Source organism: Cyprinus carpio, chromosome B9, assembly GCF_018340385.1.
Source record: "Cyprinus carpio isolate SPL01 chromosome B9, ASM1834038v1, whole genome shotgun sequence".
Taxonomy (NCBI): domain Eukaryota; kingdom Metazoa; phylum Chordata; class Actinopteri; order Cypriniformes; family Cyprinidae; genus Cyprinus; species Cyprinus carpio.
Genome location: NC_056605.1, coordinates 32,419,349 through 32,431,055, shown reverse-complemented (window position 1 = coordinate 32,431,055; position 11,707 = coordinate 32,419,349). Strand labels below are relative to the sequence as shown.

Here is an 11,707-nt window from a genome sequence, read left to right as displayed (position 1 = left end):
TTGACTCATCATCCTCAACAGTGGACACAGAACGTGTGTCAATGCAGTGACAAAACACAACTCAGTTTCTGTGAATCCCAGTGATTAGCGTACATATTTAAATATCGATAAATGTTCCAACACACCAGTATTATTTATGGTATGGTAAATGAAATTTGTCTGTAAAATAACCTTTAGCATTATTAGATGCAATGATTCACAGAAACTTTGATCTGCCAAACGTAACCTGTCTCATGAACCATGAACCAATCTGCGCTGAACCTGCAGTGTAACTTTCTCTTACGCTTAAGCTTCCTCACAGATCACAGTCGAATCGCCGGATGTAAATCCTGGCTGGCCGACTTGGAATGCGGAAGTGAGTGTGCATATAGCCCCTCATAATGATATAGCCACGCTTGCCTCGGGTGCGTTTTTTTTTTTGCTCATCTGCGCTGGGAGAGAGTTCAACATTTTGGTCCGCTTGCCTCGGGTGCGTTTTTTTTTTTTTGTCGAGAAAAGGTGAGAAAATTTAGCGAAACAGGTTTTACAGTGGCAGTATTCTGTGAATACTCCTGAGAAGTTTTTTTTTTTGACACACGCGCTGTGGCATGCAGCAATTTTACGAAGATCATCGGACAAAGTTTTACTCCGTTTTGACCACGCTGTCTGCTGTTATATCGATTTTGGTTTTGGGAACATTACGTTAATCTGGTAAGTAATCTATTAACACTATATTTTACTGTCGTTTTACAATTATCTGCAAACTTGGTGTCTTGAAAGTGGATTTATTTTATGCCTTTACAAGTAAATGTGATGTGCATCGCAAACTAGCAAACAGGTAATCATTGAATTATTGACATGACATCATCCTTGTTAAACACAGCCACAGTTGGGGTTCGCGTTTTGTGGTAAAAAAAAATAAATAAAATAACAAATGAATAATGATTGTGTTGGCGTGCTAGAGCAGGGTTTTCCTACATAGAAAAATCGGGGGCACACACTTTCCTTGTAGCTGTTAGCGGCTCTCGTCAAATCTGCTCTGTTCACACACGCGTGGTTTCAGTTGTTGTTCTTATATATATTTTTGTAAATGTAGATATTTTGGAAAGAATTCGTCGGCTTGGTGCGTTTACCTGAGTGTCAATGTTAAAGCACAGATTAAAAGAAGCTACCTTAATTACGTTTCTTACTTTAACAAGTTAAATGTTGAAAAACTATTAACATTTAAGATGGGCAGCTACCGCACAAAATTAAGTCGCGCTGGATCTCAGGAAGTTGCTGTAAATTCTGGAAAGAGGAGTAAAAACAACCCCCAAAAAGATGCCCCTCACACGAACATCAAAAGACCAAAAAGGGCAGAGATTAATTTCCTTCCAAATTTCCCAAGAGATGAAGATGTTTCAAGCCTCGAACAACAAAGACAAAGAATTATAGATGAAGTTCAGATGACTGACAAAAATCTCGTCCTGATCACAAAGTTAATGCACAGCACTTTTGTTTTGCGGCGCAAAGAGATCGTCAGTTAATGAAATCCTGAAACGATGGCCGGCTCTTAAATTAGAGTCTCAGGTACAGATATTTTCTTTATTATAACTCTTCAAGATCTTTACATTGAATTGTTTGTTGTGGTTGTGTTGAATGTTCAAAATGTGTAAGTTTCTTTTTGTGAGTGTTTTTACAGATCTGTGCTGAGTTTTCACCCTAAAGAATCGTTTCTTTGCTCAACTGGACCAACATACCCCCCCGGCTTCAGAGCCGTTTCAGAAAAAAGCTTCTGAACTCCTGGATCAGCTCTTCAGGATTTATGACCTCCAGCTCAGTTGGTTACAATTCTTAATGCCTGGTAAAGGTGCTTTAGGTGCTTAATTATCTGTAGTTGAACTCTAATGGTTGGTTCATGAATAGTGTTGTGAGGCTATACTGATTAGCATCCGTACTGAATGATTCATTTATTTTTTTTCTGACAATGAAAGGATCAATATGTGGGACGTAAGTGTGCATATTCAGCAGTGTCTATAGTTTATTAAAATAATCGCCGTCACATGTGAACACACCTATGATCTGATTGTGATTAATAGATGTGCAGGTTGAGATTGCGTTTGGCTTTTTTGGACTGTCCTGGTATTTGACTGCAGGTTTGGTGTCAGCTTTAAGAAAGATTTTAGTAATGGGTAATTGTTTCTCTTGTTGTCTTTAGGTGGAGCAGTCTGATGAACCGAACATCAGTGATGTACCACTTGGGCTCCTCCTAAGCGATCACACATCATCAGATGCACATTTTTTTCTGCCCAGAGAGGATTGCAGTTCTGATTGAGGGAAACATTGTTATTGAGTCCTCCACACTGGCTGATGCATTCGTCATTCTCTCTTTGCACTTACATACACCCTGCACCTTAACTATCCAAAACAATTGCTCAACACATTTGACTTCGTCCAAAAGCTCTTGATGGGTCTTGAGGATGGAAAGTTGAGGCCTAGAGTTCTGAGTCTGAAAAATGACCTGTTAGCAGTTGTGTAAGCACATTTGTTTTTCTTGCTGTAAAACATCGAACAGATGGGTTTTATAGATATTGTTCCTGAAGTTTTAATGTGTTAAAGTTGAATGAAGTCCTGTTTTGTACATTTTTATACTTGTGTAATATGTTAGTGTATCTAATACATATATTTGTATTGACAAATATTCTAAATGTGTCCTATGGTGTGACAACAAACAATGTGGACAAAAATCATTATAAATAGTTCAATCTCTTTAATGGTATTTGTAACTTTCTCATGCTATTTGTTTAATTGTTATTTCTAAATCTTTGCAATGTCACACCATAGGACATATTTACAAATATAATACACACAGGTGATTTTAAAATTGTGGAATGGTGTGGTTGCATTAGGCATCTGCACATAGGGTTAACTGCAAGTTAAATAAAGGCTTCCTTGCAGCAGACAATTGCACACTGCCGTACTGTTTTGTGTATTAAACCTCTTACAGAATTGTTGTATATTATAGTAGTTGTAATGTTAAATGTTTGTTGAAGGACTGAATGTTCACATAGGATACTTGCACATTGGTGTGACTGAGAGATTCTGTATCTGTTTACATTGCAGTGCACAAACTTCAGCTTTATTTTGTGTACGCAACAAAACACTAAAGATAAGCTTTGTATTATACTTATAATATTTGTAATACGTGTTACACTTCATACATCTGTATTTTATCATTTCAATTTGTTACAGTTAAATGTTTTAGAAAACTTATAGTGATCTGGATGTTGAATGACGTCGAGGCAATTTGGAAAGTTTACACATGGCACATTCATGTGTCTCGAGTATTTTGTGTTTGTTTACATTGCAATAATATGAGATACTACAAATATTTCAAGAACGTCATATTTGGTTAATAAACAAGTTACTTGCACTGAAGGCTCACTGTGGTTATTTTGCCTTCTTTAAAGTTTTAAGTTTTATAGGAGGATTATAAATCTAGGACTGTGTGAGAGTCCCCAATTAATGTAAAAAAAAAAAAAAAAAAAGTTAACAAAAAATGAACAATTTGATTGTAAGAATGCAAATATTTAATTTTAAAACTACTGAAAATGATCAAGTTATCTGTACCCAATATAAATATGTACTGTAAACTCAAAATACCTAGTTAAAAAAATAACATTATATGGTAACAGACACCTTCTAAAATATATTTTTATTGAACTTAAAAAATTAAGTTAAATTTGGGGATTAATAGCAGTATTTTTGGGGGGCAAACCAAGCCAGTCGATTCGGTCAGTCAAACTTTTAAATACATTTTAGCATTTCTGTAGTAAAAAAAGTCACAATCCATGTAGCATTAAAAGCGCTTATGATTGCAGCAGCAAGCTCGTGAGGTTGTCATGGCAACCAGATACATTGCACGCGAATTACTTGTAAAGGCTGCACTGTCTATTTCTGCTGCGCTAGCAATAAACAGTTTGAATAGAATGCACCATAAACATGTTTGCCAACAGAATCACAAAGTAGATTTTAAGCAGATTAACGAGTGAATTACCCACTGCTTTAAAACATATCTTTTGGACATTATTAAAGTTAAACGCACAGGCACACAAACACATTTAGTAACGTTATATCTTACTGAAAATGGCCGGTTAAGCAGTTTATATTCTGAAATATATTTCTAGGTTGTGTTCTGTGTGCATTAAATTACATTTGGATGTAAATGGTCCTTTTCCTGACATATATGTTCAACACTGAGCTTTTAACGGAGCGTCTGGATCACCTTTATGACGCTGTCGGGGTCTGGAGTCGGGCATCTAGCTTCATCTGTCTTTATTTTGGTTAGGTTCAGATTCCTCTGCAGTTGTTGTATGTTGTGAACCCCCCCCCCCCCCCCCCCCCCCCCCCCCCCCCCCCCCACTAAATATCCATTAATGTCATGCAACAGGCAAGCATAGGCTATTACCCGCCAAAGCAGATTCGCCAAGCGCCAACTTCTTACACAAATAAGATTGGGAAAGCCTATTAGTAAGTCTGATTTTATTTATTAATTTACTTACAATAAATAACAATAAAATATATTAAAATAACTACTTTATGTGCATATTTACTTTTGAGTTGAAAACATTAACAGTTAACAAATAATTAGTAAAATCGTTAGGGGGGCAACGATTGAAAATGATAGGATAATTTGCTAATTACTTTATTGCAAATATAATTATATATGCAATTATATTTAGCCTCAGCATTGTAATACATTATAAACCATTATGAGTTGAGTGCAAATTGAGTGTAAATTTTAATTCTAATTATTAATGGATGCACCTTATTAGGGAAAAAAGCCCTCCCTACACCTACCCTAATCCTACCCAATACTTTATTTTCAACTTTTTGATGGTTTTCTTCAATTTTATTAAAAATAAATGCTTTTCTGATGCAATTAGAAGTTTGAAAAGGAGAAAAAAAAAAGTTCGCCAAAAAGCAGATTCGAACCCAGGTCCACGAGTCAGAAGGAATAGAATGACACACGCTTCACGGTCCTACACCAATCAATCTGATAGTTGGCAGCCGTCTTTTGTAATGTTTTCACAATCCGCCAACAATACCAGCTATTTGCATTTTTATAGTGTAAAATAGACGCCGATTTTTTTTTATTTTTTTTTACTATATTATTTTATTTTTTTCCAACAGTTAAACAGTTGCCCACAGAAAAAAATGAATAAATAAAAACAGGGGGTGCTGCAGAACCCTCAGCACCCCCACTTCCCGCGCCTATGATATGACATCAAACCAAAACCTCAACTTGTCTGAACTGCGCAGCGCCGAGTCAGGAGCGCGAAGGTGCGCGCAGCAAAAATGACGCGAATATTGATGATTTTGCTCGATAAAGTAAAGTAAAAGACCGCTTCTAAACCAGAGAAGGGGAACGTGTTGGTATTATTGTGGGGGAAAAAACATGCAAGCACTGTTACCGACAGTAAATTTAGTTTGACTTTTCTTTTTGTTTTGTGTTTTCATTTTGAAAAGCTTATCTTTGCTGTTTACCCCACGTTATGCCATGGAGGCTCACTTTTATTTTTATTTGATTCATCAGTGTTTGCTGAACGTTCTGTAATTTATTAGTCATTATACAGCCTAGTTTGGCCTATGTCATGCCTCATCTTTCGTTCGTTTTTATTTTTTTATTTTTTTTTTTGTTAATAAACGTTTTAGCTAGTTTTGGTCATTGAATCTTACTTTTTTTTTATAGTTGTTGTGCATTTTTAATTAAAAATAACAATTTAATCCATTTTCTTTTGCCTTAAAAGGTGAAAGATGTAACAAAAACAGACAATTATCGTTTTTATTGTAAAACCTGACAAGATCGCAAAATCGAAAGTGAAAGCATCCGAAACCGGGCTTATAATATAGCGAAAAAGAACATTCAAATCACAAAATAATACCTACAGATGAAAAAGAACGGGTTGAATGTTTACCACTTTCGTTTCCATATAACTATGATGTAAATTCATCAGCATACACTGATTAATAGCATGTTGTAGAAAAATAACTAAACAAATATAAACTGTGCTCATGCGACGAACTGAGAAAGTCACAAAAGAGCGACAAGTGGGAATGAGTCTGGAGCGCTGAGTTGCCCAGCTCTACCTGTCAATGATCTATCACCCCCTCAGCACCTCAAAATTCTCTGGCACCGCCCCTGGTACATTGATGTATTTTTGAAAAGTGGAAATTAAAATTTTCCAACTCTAAACCCAGTCCCCAAGTAAATTAGATTATCAAATAAAAAACTAGCAAAACGAGTTGCGCGGTGTCCCCACCAGTTTTCAAAGCACATTTACGCCACTGGATACAATACGATCATAATTGTATAATAGTTTATTGTTGTTGACAGACATATGTAGAGTTCATATTAGCGTGACCTTATTGCATGTGCGTACAGTACAGAATACATCCCTGTAAGTATAATAAGTATAATACTATTACTATTACAACTGTACTAAGATCAATTCACAATCTATGAAGACGATTAGACTAAATAAAACTAATTTAGAGTTTGTTTCTACCTTTCTACCCAACTAATGTAGAGTATATTCAAGTTTCAAACGCACTGGTTGTGAAGAACCCTTTCCAGAGAAATATAAAGGAAATGCCTGAGTAGATTGCATTGTTTTTAATCCATTGATTTATCTCTATCAACATAATCACACACGATATAGTAAACAATATATTGTAATCTTTATTTGCTGGAAAATGACAATCAGTCAAATTAGTGTTTTTAGCACACCTGACACATAGGCCTGTCGCGACAGTCAATAAATCAATTAATCGCACGATAAAAAAAAAAAAAAAAAAAAAAAAAAAATGAGCTCGATGATTTTTCCGACCGCGATAATTTCTTTTTTAAATTTTTTTTTTTTATTAATAAATGTAACATGATGTGGGGTTAGTCTGGAGCGCAGCCTGTGGACACCCCGCGGCAGAAAACACCCTCTCCGGTGGCACAGATGTCCCGGGAATAAAGAGATAACGTCTCGCTAGAGCGGCCAGCTTTGGGAAGCGCCTTTCATCTGCTTGAGGATGTTTGCGTCGCAAGTGATATTGCATTGTGCTTGCACTACTGCTTTATTTTAATACCGCGGAGCATATTTTGCAAGTAACTTCGTTGCCCTTTCTGTCGAAATGGACCCACATAGTAGCCTACTTTTTACGCAGTCGCTTCATTTGGCTTGCTCAGCTAAAATATGTCTGTAGGCATGTGGTTGCGCGAAAACAAAGTTTTAAAACAAAGTTTTAAAAAACAAAGTTAAAACAAAGTTTAACTGATAGTATTAGGGTCCGTTCACATGTGGGTCCCAAAAACGCGTGGAAAACGCTAGCGGGCTCGCTTTCTCCTCCTTTCCAAAGCGCTCGGGCAGTTGCGCTCCTGAGCGTGTGTCGTTGCTAAAAAACCTCCATCAGCTGCGATACCCGTGATGTGACACCCTGAAGTACGCCTCTGCTGAATAACTTTTATCCCCGGTGGGGATAAAAACATCATGCAAACCCGCTCTGACGTCCCCGATCTGAATCAAATGATTCGCGATACACGCTTTGAATCCAATCTGAATCAAATGATTACCGCTTTGAAGTCCAGATCTGATCAAATGATTCGCGATCCGATTGGAGCTTCGAAACAGTGAATCATTTTGTGACGCAATGGTTTAACTGATTCGGAGTTTCAAAAAGCTCCGTTGTGTTCTTTGCTCGCTTTCTCTATGTAATTTGTTGTTTGAATAACCGGGGACTTTAAATCATTACAATTAATAGGCCTAACGTAGGCTTACAATGTTTTTATTAAACTGAGATCACACTTAATACAATTTCCGTCTTATTAAAAACATTTCATAAAATTTTCAAAAGCATCGCCCCCTCTGTTTTTTTCACAAATCGCACCCTGATGATGATGATGATGAAACATCAACAGAGAAATTAATGCATTGCATTTTGAAAAGAACATCAGCGTGCATGAAGAAATCAGTGATCTCAAACCTAAATCAGAGGAGGTGAAGGCTGTGAGAGATGCTGAGGAGGAGCTGAGTGTGTCTGACATCGCACTGATTGAGAAAGACTGCGAGCTCTCAGATACAAAGGATAATGAAACTGTGCATGGAAATGATGTAATAAAATCAAATGCTCCTGTGCTCTCTTTAGCTGTGTCACAAAGTTTAGTGTGCACACTTCGGAGGCCACGGACTTCCTGATTGTGACACCAGAGGTTCCTGATTAGCAGTCTGTCACATAGCAACGGTGTGAGAGTACATCAGACATAGCAAAATGTGTTAAGTACATATTTATCCATAACTGCTCATTTTTGTTTTTATGTGTTACGTCATAATGGAGGAGACGGTGATGTACCTCAGGCTTAGCAAAATGTGTTAATATTCTGACAAAATATGTCATTTTTAGAATGATCAGAGGTGGACTGTAAGGAAGTACATTCATTAAGTATTCTCGAATAAATATGAAGTACTAGTAAGTAAGTAGTAAGTACTAGACTTTTATATTTATTTTTTTCTCACAGGACAGCAACACTAAAAATATGGTCTTTTACAATATGATGCATTGTTGTAGATTAAACTATCAGTATATTTAGTAGGCAACTTTAAATGTAATAACCTTGAACATTTTCAGAAAGTAAAATGCAACATACACATCAGTGCAGTAATATTAATGCAAAAACCATCCAACATTATTTTTTTCAGAACAATTACTGTATACCTTTAATACCTTAAATATATTAGAGTATGCAAGATAATACTTCTACTTATAGGATGGTTTACTTAAAGGATAGTAAATTCTGTAATCATTTACATCACCCTTCAGTTGTTCCAGGTTGGAATTTTTCATTTTTTGGGTGAACTATCCCTTTAGCTAAGGTTTTTAAATATGACTAGTTTTTCCCCCAGTGTGGTATTAGTAGTTACTAAAAGTGTCTTAATATTTTATTCTACTAATTACTTTGTAATAGCTCTAAACTGTTTCTCTTTTCCTTCTCTCTCTAAATCAAGCAGACCCCTGTACTGCAGGATAAAGCTGAATGTGGCAGTGCTGGACAGGTGTTTAATGGTTTTGTTCTGACAGTGCTGCTGGATCTTCTGAGAAGTGCCCACAATCCAGACCCTGGCGTTTTCTCTTCTGTCTGCCAGCGGTACATCATACAGAGTGGTCCTCCAGAGTGTTTGGACATGTTGGCTCTCGTTCCTCTGTCCACCACATTATCCTCGAGTCTCTGAGGAGGTGCTGGACATTCACCAAGAGAGTGACCTCCTGAAGACCCCAGAACACACGGAGACAGTGGACTGGGCTCAAACTGATGCTGTTTTCTGATGTTAAAATAAAGCTAGTGCTGTAAATAGTTGCTAAAAAAACTTTACGTCAGTAATGTATTGAACTATTTGTTTTAATGTGTAAAAAAAAAAATAACGTACAAAAAATAAATGTATAGAAGATTGTTGGTAAGCTACATTAAAAAAATGAACAACGTACAAATAACCTTTATGTACTCTTTTTATGTAACTCTTTTATTACATGTGAATATGAAAACAAAAATAGAAAATGTACAGCAAAGAGCTCATTTATTTCTTTTTTGTCTTAAATTTATTTAATGTTTAATTTAATTACATTTAATTTAATTTCATTTATTTCATTTTAAGTTTTAATTTAATTTAAATTTAAAATGCCATCGTTCCATGATCTCGAAGTAGATCTTTTTCCAGTTACTTCTGTACAGGAGGGGAAGTCGTTGATTCTAGGTGATTGCAGTCTTGTGATGATAAGAGATACACACATGAACCCTTTTTATCAGACTGTAATGATACCCACAACACACACCACGACACACACACACACACACACACACACACACACACACACACACACAATATATAGTATATAAAAGCTAGAGGAATGACGGGTAAAGTGTTTAAAAAAACTGTTTTATCTTTAATCTTGTAAATAGATACATCGTAATATTTGAAGGTTTAATCTGTTCCTATAAACACAAGGTTTCATCAGATTTGAGTTACTGTTACTAGCATCTACTATCAAGACCAGTCCATTCACTATGATGTTTATGAAAATTGATTCCCTGTTTATTGAAAAGAAACTTGTAATACATTAAATCCCAATGTATTTACTTATGTGTCTTTTTGTTGCATTATTATTATTTTTCTTTTGTAGTTGCAGGTCGTGTACATGAATGCAGCAAATAACAACCTCGGTCTCGCATCATACCCAATTCTTATCAGAAGCAATCCAGAAATTTGGCATACTGTCAAGGCAAGTACAGTAAAGAAAAAAGCATTTGATTTTTTTGGATGTACAGATTGGCAGGTTCAATGTTTTCTTCAAGAGGCACTGAGCAACATAGTTTCATATCTGATAAAAGTGCTCCATAATCAAAGATAAGAGATATGAGATTAAACTGCTAGACAATCAAAGCCATATCTAGCTGGGACATAGCTGTGTGTTGCTTCAAGAGAGCAATAATATATTTGTGTTGTGTTTTATTTTCCTTATTTTTTATTCATTTATCCACTTTATCATATAATCATACAACAATGTAGAATCATGTAGCCATTAATGTATTGTATCATTTCATTAATTTTTTAATTATTTAATCATTTAATAATTATCGCTATTTCCAGGCCATGTTTTATATTTTTACATTTCTTACTTTCATGCTATGCATTTTTTATTGTGTAACCTTATAAATTCGGGGTTTTAATGAACTGTTTATCTACATGAGTAAGAAATAAGAGGGAATGTTTATGGAGATTCATCTTTTATGGGATCATTGTTATGAAGCAGAACAGGAACAGTTTATTTATACTGAACAAGCAAATAAGATTATTTAAATAAACTCTGCTCCTTTTTTGCACAAATGCTTTTTATTTTATTTATTTATTTATTTATTTATTATTTATTTATTTTATTTTATTCTTAAATGATTTTGTAATGCTAAACGTGTACTTATCGTTTTCCCAGTGTGTGTGGAGGACGCTCCCTTACACACTACAGGCGAAGCGAAAATCAAAAAACAATCCGTAATAATATATAATATAATATAACTCGAAAAGTTTGATCTGATGTATTCTACCCCCCCTATTAGTAGTGTTATGACGTGAATGCCTGTAAAACTGAATTCAAACGTGCACCGGATGAGAGATAGCGCTCAGGAAGTGACGCCATCATTGTTTTTCGCTTCACAAATCAAAAGTGAAAGCAAATGTGCAAGAGTTAATGTTTCTTCTTCTCGCCTTTAAACACAGCCGAGAATCGATTCTATTCGGAATATTAAAGTGTTTCATATGACTAAGTCATGATTTTCGTGTAGCTGCTTCATATAAGGCGGTGGTATTTTGTGAATCTGTGTAAATAAGGGTGAGTGCTGATGTGTTTTACAGATGACTTCCTGCTTTCCAGATTTACTCTGAAGGACGTTTAGTTTTTTATTATATGTTTTTAATGGTGTCTTTTTCACAAGCAGATGAAAGGTGGTGTGATTGGTGTTTGGTGTTGTGTTGGGTTTATTTGATCATTTGTTAACACACACGACTAACATTGTAAGTATCTGAGTGAACGCCGCTCCTCATGGATTCTGTTTCCGTCTTCAGGATCCGTTCAGGCTCAATTATTTGAGTTTGTTTTGGTCATTTCTATTCAGAGTCAGTGCTGCAATCAGATTCTGGTTTCATCATGAAGG

The 11,707-nt window shown here is 35.7% G+C and overlaps 1 long non-coding RNA gene across 1 annotated transcript; it reads left to right on the top strand.

Moving 5' to 3' along the window:
* The first annotated feature begins 1,026 nt into the window (after window positions 1-1,026).
* On the top strand, window positions 1,027-2,353 carry LOC122138558. The gene is made up of 3 exons (XR_006155672.1): window positions 1,027-1,548; window positions 1,661-1,822; window positions 2,177-2,353. It is a non-coding gene; the product is annotated as an uncharacterized LOC122138558 (long non-coding RNA).
* Window positions 2,354-11,707: the final 9,354 nt, after the last annotated feature.